This window comes from Echiichthys vipera (genome assembly GCF_963691815.1).
Source record: "Echiichthys vipera genome assembly, chromosome: 19".
NCBI classification, from domain to species: Eukaryota; Metazoa; Chordata; class Actinopteri; order Perciformes; family Trachinidae; genus Echiichthys; species Echiichthys vipera.
This window is the reverse complement of record NC_139844.1, coordinates 15,258,063-15,268,059: the sequence shown is the minus strand read 5'-3', so window position 1 is coordinate 15,268,059 and position 9,997 is coordinate 15,258,063.

The following is a 9,997-nucleotide window of genomic DNA, read 5'->3' as shown; positions in this document are numbered from 1 at the left end:
TAAAATGACTTACCAGACATTCATGATGGCAGAGGCTAACAGCCCCATCAACTAATTTAATCATTTTAACCACATTCACACACATATTCACAGCACAGGGAGCAATTTGGGGTTCAGTGTCTTGCTCAAGGACACGTCGACATGCAGGCCGGCTCTACCTCTGAGCCACAGTCGCCCCTAGTGATGTCAAGACCCCCAGGTTGGGAACCACTGGTTGTAAAGTATGAACTGCAACAACCTTTAAAGCATCTTGTATTTTTTTAATTTGCTCGTTCTTCCACCTTAACTGAGCATTAAGTGATATTCCATTGCAGTCTTTTTAATTTCTTGCATCTCCTCTTAAGTTTTTATGCACAAATTGATGATATCTAGTAAAATACCAAATCAACCAGTAATTATTGATACCCTTATAGTGTGTGACTGTTTATGTCTGCCTGGTGTTTATTAATGGTAAAGTCAACTTTATTTCAAAAGCCCAATATCACAAATCAAAAATTTGCCTCAGGGGGCTTTACAATCTGTGCAGCATACAACTGTCTTTTATCGACCCTCGCTTCAGAAAAGGAAACATTCCCCTAAACAAACTCCTTTAACAGGAAGAAAAACTGTAAGAAACCTGAGGATGAGGAGGGATATATATATATATACGTGCAGAATCATCATTCATCTTCAACTGCTTCTCCTGTCGGGGTCGCGGGGGGGCTGAAGCCGATCCCAGCTGACATTGGGTGTGCGGCGAGGTACACCCTGGATAGGACGCCAGTCTATCGCAGGCCACATAGAGACAAACAGAGACAGACAAACATTTAAACTCACATTCATACCTACGGGCAATTAGGAGTCATCAATTGACCCAGCAGTCTTTGGACTGTGGGAGGAAGCCGGAGAACCCGAAGAAAACCAACGCAGACACGGGGAGAACATGCAAACTCCATGTGCAGAATAGACCAACATAATAAAAATACAATATAGACAATCCATATGACAGATTTACATGTAAAATGTGAACATGTATGAACAAAAATGGATGTCCAGGTGTCACCAAACACCATAATAATAATAATAATTATTATTATTATTATTTTTATAATAATAATAATTATTATTATTGTTATTAAAATAATGTAATAACGTTCTCCTGTTGTCCTCTCTCTTACTATCAGTGACACTTTTTACTTACTTACAAAGAGGGCGCCAGAACTACAGGTCACACGGTGATGTGGTTAGTGATTGGCCCAGAGGGGAGTTACATCCTTTAATGGGGACATGTGTTCTCACACCTTTTTGTTTATTACACAATCAAAAATGAAAGATTGAAAGTTATTTTCTGCTACAGACTAATACTTTATTATGACGAAACAGAGCGTTTGAGGTGTTGTTAGTCACTGCAGCAGCTGTGGGGAAAAAAGCATGCGTGTTTCAGGGATATGATGGACATGGCTTTTGTTTAAAGAACCCAGTTTTAAACCCAAATTACCGTGTCTTCCTCTCCACCAGCTTCCCTCTAGTTATCCGTCCATTCCCCTCCTCCCCTCTCACTTTGCTCTGTGTGGTCAGTGTGTGACAGAGGCCCCGGGCTGACTAATGGCTGTGGGCGAGATGTCTGGGAGATGGATCTGCCCCTCTAATTCACTGGTGGTGGACACACTGGATTTAACCCAGACTGACTGTGAATGTGTGTTTGAAACAGTGTGTGTAAATGTGTCTGAAAGAGAGCGAGAGAGAGAGAGAGAATTAACTTCTGTGTGCATGCATGCATTCATGTGTGTGTGTGTGTGTGTATGTGTGTGTGTGTGTTTGTGTGTGTGTGTGTGTGTGTGTGTGTGTGTGTGTGTGTGTATGTGTGTGTGTGTGTTTGTATGTGTGTGTGTGTGTGTGTGTGTGTGTGTGTGTGTGTGTGTGTGTGTGTGTGTGTGACCCAGAGAAAGCCTATTGAAAAGCCTCCTCTCCAGTCTATCAGATTAGCTCCATTAGTGGATTAGCCGGATTAGCGGGTTAATTGCACTCTGCTGCTGCGTTGGTGCACAGAGGCTAATGACAGGCTAACGCTAGTTAATCACACACGCAGCCGCGTTAGCCAGCTACCGCCACGTCTGGCAACATGGCACACACATCGGGGAAACCAGCGTACACCAGCTTCCCATGAGGATTAGGAACAAGACATGTTTGGACCCCACATCTTTGCCAGCTTGGAGTTCATAACTAATAGCATACACTCATCCTTTTTTTGGGGCAAGGTTATCTATTTTTTATATACTGCTTTTGTCTTTTCTCTTTGTTAGAAGCATTTAAAATTGAATTTAGATTGTATTTGCATCTTTGGATGTATGAGGAGTTCCGTCCAGTAAAAACTGGAGCAGAAACGGGCTCATGTGGAAGTGGGTGTTTACATGTTACAGGTTTAACTCCAGGGACAAGCTGGAAAATGATTTCACAGGGACATGAAGAAGAAAAGCTTCTTCCTACCTCTTTCAACTAGAGTATGTTGTTAGCCTTTTGCACGGGGGCTGTACAGTGAATACACATACACTGACCTGCTGAAAAATATTTCCCAGACATCATAATTTTTGGGATTAACTTCATTAAAAACCTCCTTCACGGCTCAACACTCCTTTATCATTTTCAGGAGCATATGCTGCATCATGCTATCGTTATGAAGCAAAAATTGTTTGACTTCATTTTCTTTGCAAGGTGAACACTATGCCTTTATCCTGCCTCAAACGACCCCCTGCTTACTGTTTATTTTGTTATGGACAGCTAATAAGGAGATAAATATGAATGTGGGCATACTTCTGCAGTGTTTGAAACAGCATGCGGCTTCGGATAAAAAGTGAAACAAATACATATTAATATTTACAACATGAGGTACATGCGGTGTTGATGAAAGTCTGAAGTTGTCGAGGTGGCGAGGTTCAACTCTGATATGATGCAGTTTGTTTGGTTATATATTCATTCACTGAATATTGAATTCATTCTTCATTCTGATCAGGTTTTACACTACGTTATTTAAAAAAGTCAAAGTTAACTTTTGGTTCCACACAGGGGACACACACACCAGTCTAGTGGGGGAATGTCCTGTGTCTGTTTGACCCATCCTAACCTTCCTTGTAATGCTAAGTCATCTCACATCGCTGCCATTGAGCAGTTGCTGATCCAGGTCAGCTTACCAACAGACGATCTTGGCCTACTGAGCCAATGGGGAGGCAGATTAGGGCCATACCACCTCATCTATCATCTATGGTGATATCAGTAATGCCCATTCAATCTGCAGATAACAGATTGACATACCATGGCATTCATGGCCTTTACTAATTTGCAAAGCCAGCCCCTAGATCAGCGTTTATACCGATCTTGAAACCCATCGTCTATCTGTCTGACAACAATTTGGCCTCTTGGGGGCAACAGCAAATATTTCTGACATTGCCAGCAGTGCAGCAGTCATTGTTTGGGGTTCGATTGGCAACTAGAAATGCAAGAAAGGAGTTAGGGTTGAGAGTTAATGTTTCTATAAACAGATATCTGCATATACATGTAGATAAATAAGATTAATAAAGAATGCAACCAAAGCCGGCTCAGACATGATTGGCAAATACTTCTTGGACTACAAACGGAAACCCGACTGCTTCCACTACCCATCTTGTCCGGCTGCCTACAGATTCTGTATTAATATGCAGAATGTGTTTATAAAGATGACCTTTATACAAATATACAAAATGTTAACCCAAAAAAATACATGATTTAAATACCTTTACACAATTGTTTGATTCCCAATTCTTCTAAAATTGTATGGCAAACAATGTTTAAACAACATGTGGTCTTCTTCAGGTGCAGCTGAAAAATTGTCCATGCCGAATTTGCTTTTACAAAAAGAATGTGCATAAAAAGGATGAAAACAAATCAAATATCTGCACACAGTCTTGCCTAATCCAACAATATGAGTCTCAAATCAAATATCACAAACTACACGTTAGTATCATCTTAATTCATGTTGAAATTGTAGTAGAATGATCCACATGTGAAATGCAGTCCAACCCTGAACCCTCCCTGGATCAACACCAGGGGCAGATGTGTAAACAAAACCAGAATCAACCCCAATCACCGCCGCCGCAGAAATGAAAAGAAAGAGATGATCGTTCAAAGCGGCTGTACGTGATATGTTGCCAGTAGGAAGTGGTGTTGGGAGCTGAGTGAGTGCGGTGTTATTGATGCAGCAGCCAATGAGGTCTGACACATGGCTTCAGGACAGGAAACGCCAGGGGTTATGGGTAAAATGGGTGTTAGCGAGAGTGTGCAGAAAACCAGAAGCACACCCACACCTATGCACATCGCTCGCACGCAAAGACATAAGAAGCAGGAATGTGAGTGAGCATGGAAACACACACACACACACACACACACATACACACACACACACACACACACACACACACACACACACACACACACACACACACACACACACACACACACACACACTTTCCATATATTCTGTGGGCACCTCAGCCTCATTAAGGGAAAGTGAAGGCCTCCCTGCTCATCTTTTAAAGATAAAACAAAGTGCTGTGATGTCATACCTCATCAGCCTTCACCAAGGAGACGAGAAGCACTTTAGCAGAAAGAGCAGAGTGTGTGATCGCCTGAACGCACAGACCTCCCTCTGACACTCTCTCTCTTGCTTTCTTTCTCACACACACACACACACTCACAATCGTGGCAGCAGTGGATGGTGGATGAGGGATGCATGTTGGTTTGGGGCTAAACATGATATCTCCTTTCCCCAGGGCCAGCCAATCAGAACAGCCTGCCAGGGAAAAACAGCAAAAGCACTCAAGATCGTCCAGCAGAAAACTCACACACACACACACACACACACACACACACACACACACACACACACACACACACACACACACACACACACACTCACAACAACAACAACAAGCACATAAACCTTCAAAACACACACTCCTGTACTCCTGTGTGCACCAAAATTCCCTCCAAGCCAAACATCCGTGCAGACAAAGAAATGCTTCGGCAGACACACACCTGAAGTGACGGCTGAATGTTTTTTTTACGGCTTCATAAAGCCTTCATCATCGGCATTATTCATCTTTAGCCAAAATATCAGCAGCTAGATGCTATCAGCAGTACAAGCAGATACAAAGCTGAGCCAAGCCCAGCCTCGTTGTGGATGTTCTTAGAGTTGCACCAGTGCCTGCAGGGGGTGGGACCTTAGGGTGGGAGCTAGGGGGTATGGGGCACAGGAAGTAAGTACCTGGGAGGCAGCAGTCAGGGGAAGTGCCTAGAGGTCCGGAGCCCAGGGAAGACGGAGTCACCGCTATCGGCTCCGTTAAGAGGGGAAGGATTGGGGCTAAGTGTTTCCAGGGGAAGTGTAATAGTAGAGCAAATGTTGTTAAGAGGGTGAAACCATGCTAAATTGGCTTATAGAAGAAAATATGACAGTGAGTGTTAAGTGGTGGCAGTGTAAGAATTTCACTTTTTCTCACAAGGCATTTGTTGTCCCTGTGATCTGATTCTTTTTCCTTTTTGTTGCCAGGTTAATTTAACTAACATAACTGTGGTGAACATTGGCCAATTAATTATTATGTATCTTATATATATATATAAATAAACATGTCAAAGCCTATTTTTGTATATTCTTGCGTGAAATAAATACTTGACAAATGCACGTTTTTTTCTTTTACATCAGTGTAAAATGGACATAACCATTTCAAGTGAAATAGAGGGGAAAAGTTTAAAATGTTTACATGCATGCACGTGAAAGGTGTGACGTAAAAACCAAAAGACAATCTTCAAATAATATTCCCTCAAAATATTTCATGTCAGATTTCAGTTAGTAGATGCTTGTTATTTTCAATCGAGAAGGTGTAATTGTGCATTTGATATATGATTTCATCACTATATGATTCCATTGAAAGACGATAAATCATATTGAGTTATTGCCCGTCCCTAATACACCATGATATATATATATACAGCTTAACGCTCAAAGATAATTGCTATTACTTCACACCATACTTACTTGTTTTAGTATCTGAAGAAACGGCCTGGTCCACAACTTCAGAGTCATTTACAGGTATGGTGGCCTTTGAGTGACAGGGGTCAATCAAAAATGAAATAAAAATAATATATAGTTTGAATACGAGTTCAGGGTGTAGTTCAAGGGCAGATCTATCACAAGGAAAATGTTCCACTTCAAACTGTTTGAAATTCATACAGGATGCATCTGATATTATTATATTATATTCAGCATCAATAAATGTTGAGCAATTATCTCTATTTATTGTTTTATCGATAAAATGTCAACACATCATGAACAAAATCACAACAAAAGTTCACAGAGCATGCTTGTTTTGTCGGACCAATTTACACTGACTAAAACAGATTTTTAATAAACTAAATTGATACAGGACTAAAATTAATGTATTATTATCAATATTGTTAATTTATTTTCAGTTAATCAACTAATCAGTCATCATTTTAGCGCCCCTATTAAGAACTGGAGTTAGTGAGCCTCATAGAAAATAGCATGACCATTAGAGCTGGGTGTAGGTTAAATATGTACAGCACGACTCCTTACACTAATATTATTAGTAGCATGATTAGTAGCATGAAAAGTAGAATAAGAACTCACTTAAATTTAACCATCTGCAAAAAAATCATAGAGTAATTCTTTCATAATCTAGATAATTAAGTCAATTGACTAATTCATTTTCAGAAAGACAAAATTTGAAGTATTTGTACTGGAGTATTTTAAAATCTTTGTACTGAGATGCCATAACAATTCAGAGAAAAATAAACTACTTTCCTGGACTTTTCTCTCCGCTGCCTTAATCTGGTGACTGTAGTTACCGTCTATGTTTGGTGGACTAATAAAATAAACTTCACTGATCCCACACAGTTCAAGAGTTTAGAAAAGCAAAGGAAGAAAAGTGAGTGAGTGTTAAAAACAATAGAAATACAAATAAAATAGAAGCGCTGCACATACACAGAGGTGAATTAGTGTAGAAAAAAGGCACAGAAATATACAAAAATACACTCAAATCACAGACAGGAGGTCAGAGAACAAATCAATGATCATCTTACATAATAAAATATCACGTATTAAGATTTAAACTAGCTCAACCTATAATGCAATGTTAAAATGCTGTTTGCTCATTTATGCATCTGTAATATAATCCAATAATAAGAAACACTAATTTAACTTTTGATGACAATACTTTTGAATTTTTCTTTCACTTTATTCTTATTTTTTACACTGTGATATTGTTCATTTTATGTGAGCAAGACTCTGAATACTTCTGTATACTACTTCCACCAGCTTTTGTGAATGTTGGTATACCAATTATTCTCATACACCAATATGGTGTATGTACCAACATTAACGTCACAGCAGCAAAAATGGCAAATAAGAGCATATAAAGTCTGACAAGTCACTCAAAAACCTGCAGCTTTGCTCTCAGATGCGTGTGACTCAGAGACATCCTCGTCGCCTGCCACACACACCATGAGGGAAGACTAGTTATGCAATGTAAACCCAAACTGCTTGCTGGGAAAAATTATCAAATTGTAGCTACATCAGTCAAGGGTAAGTGCAGTGGATGTGTGAATCTATGTATCTGAGTAAAATCATCAAACCACAGCTCAGGTGTAGCTCACAGACAGAGGATTTAAGAGAGGAGAATCCCGGGTTTGTTTGAGGAGTCGACTCCATCATTCTTTGGTTTGCCTGTGGGTCTCACTCGGTTGTTGACCCCTTATAGAACCTGACAAGACTTTTCTCTCACTTTCTATTACATCATGTTGGCACACAAAGATGCTAACAAGTAAATACATAAGGTGCAGAGCAATGGAAGAAAAGAAATGCTGGATAGATTTTCAAGCTTTTTTTAGAATCTTCTTTTTGTGACAATTACCTATAATTAGTCCCCACATCAAAAATAGAATGAATAAAACAGCAGTGATGCTGGAGAGCAGGGACGGGAAGGTGGGGTAGGGGTATTTGGCATTGGCAGGGTCATTATAGGGTGTACAGTGTGCAAGAAGGGGGCATCGGGGCAAGGAGGAGGGACGGTGGGGGTGACAGTTGAAGGGATTTGCGGGGGGTGATGGCTGGGTGTGATGGGGGGGTGCAGCTTCGAGGCTGGTGTGTGGTGGGGGTGAGGGTTGGTGGGGGAGTGGGGGTATCAGTGGGGAATGGTGTCAGCTGCAGAGGCAGCAGGGAAAGCCGACATCTTAATAAAACAGCCTCGGGCTAAATCCCATTAAAGGCCTCAGAGCCTGTTACCACTGCTGGCCAGGTAGCGCGCACACACACGTAACACATACACACACATCATATATTTGGGCCTGCGTGTACACACACACACACACACACACGAATATATTATATATGGATCCATGTGTCCGTCTCTCTGTCTGTTCCTGTCTGTCCATGTGTGGGGGTCTTTCTTTGTGCTTGTTTTTTGTATGTGTGCATGTGTGGTTTCACCATCTGACCCTCGCGCAATTATACCCTCCATATCACACAGCACTGCACACGGAAAAACCACCAAACACACCAACTCTCGCCTATTGTTGTCGAAGGCTCACCGGCTCGTTCCCGATTCATCAGCTTCGACTCAACGCGTCATTCCTACTCCATATTTGCTTCCGAACCTCCTTCTCTGATTAGAAGGAGCAAGGAAGAGGTGAAACTGCCAGTGTTTTTCAAGAAAAATGAGGAATTCAAATCTTGTGTCGTCCCTGAACTCACCACCAGAAGACACGTTGTTGTTGTCGCTGCAGCCGAGGTTTCTAGGCCTTATTGTTGGCAAATGTTGTATGTGAGAGGATTAAAAAGACCAGAAATGATTGAGATGCGCTGTATGTGTAGCTCAAGGCCTTAGTAGTGCAGGATTGACTCAAGCTTTTATCTTAACATGTATTTAGTCTATTTATATCTGCTGTAAAAAGAAATTTCAAAGGTTCAGGCGGCATGACATGAATCCTGGTTAAAATCAGATTTGCTACTGTTGTATTGCAAAGAGCTCAGTTGTTTAGTGCTCAACATGTCAGAGGTATAAAGGGACAACCTTTGTTATTCCTTCAAGATGAAACTCTGTTGATGGAGAGGCTGATGAGCATCCAGGAGTCAACTTTTAGGGCACACTCTTCCTTTCTTCCTCATTCATCCCTGTTTCAAACGGGCCGAGGGGTGTATACCATTGACTGTATATCAGGGGTGCCTCTCACCCTTCTGCACTCTGTTCTCCAGCGCCCCTTGGTGGTTGCAGATCAGACCTGTCTGTCTGTCTTCATGGGGCAAGTGGGACACAGAGGCAACTTTCAAAACAAAAGTCTGTTAAAGTTAGAGATATCTTTCAAAGCCTCATGATTTCATGAATACGGTCAGTTTTTGTTTTTTTAATTATGGGGAATCCCATCCGTTGATGTTTATTTATATTACTTAGGCCATAAATACAGACACAACTCCATTTAGCCAAAATAGTAAGAAAAATCTGTTTGATATAAAGGGGGACTTGCTATTTGTGCAGGTAATGTGAGAGTCGAATGCTTCCTAACCTAGGGGTCAGGATATGCCAACGGGTCACAAAATATATGTGAAGGTCCACAGGATGGTTAACATACTTCTGCAATGAAAAACATAGACATTTTTGTCATCTCTGTACAGTTTCACCTCTAGTCATTTAAATGGAACCATCCAAGAAGGAAAAAAAGGACTTTGGTTGGAGATGCCCAGAATTCAAAGACAACGGTCACTTTAAAAGGGTCACAAGCTGGAAAAAAGTTTTGAATCACAGCTCTAACTCCACATAGCTGCATGCAGGTACCTTCTGCTGCACTACTGGGTATAATGCAGACAATGTGGAAGTCATGTTTTTGAAAAGCGAAAAAAAGAAACGGCAGAGAAAAAATCCGGTGCAGATGAGCTCTGGAGGAGATTTGTCAACGATGGCAATTCCTCCCTGGAGCA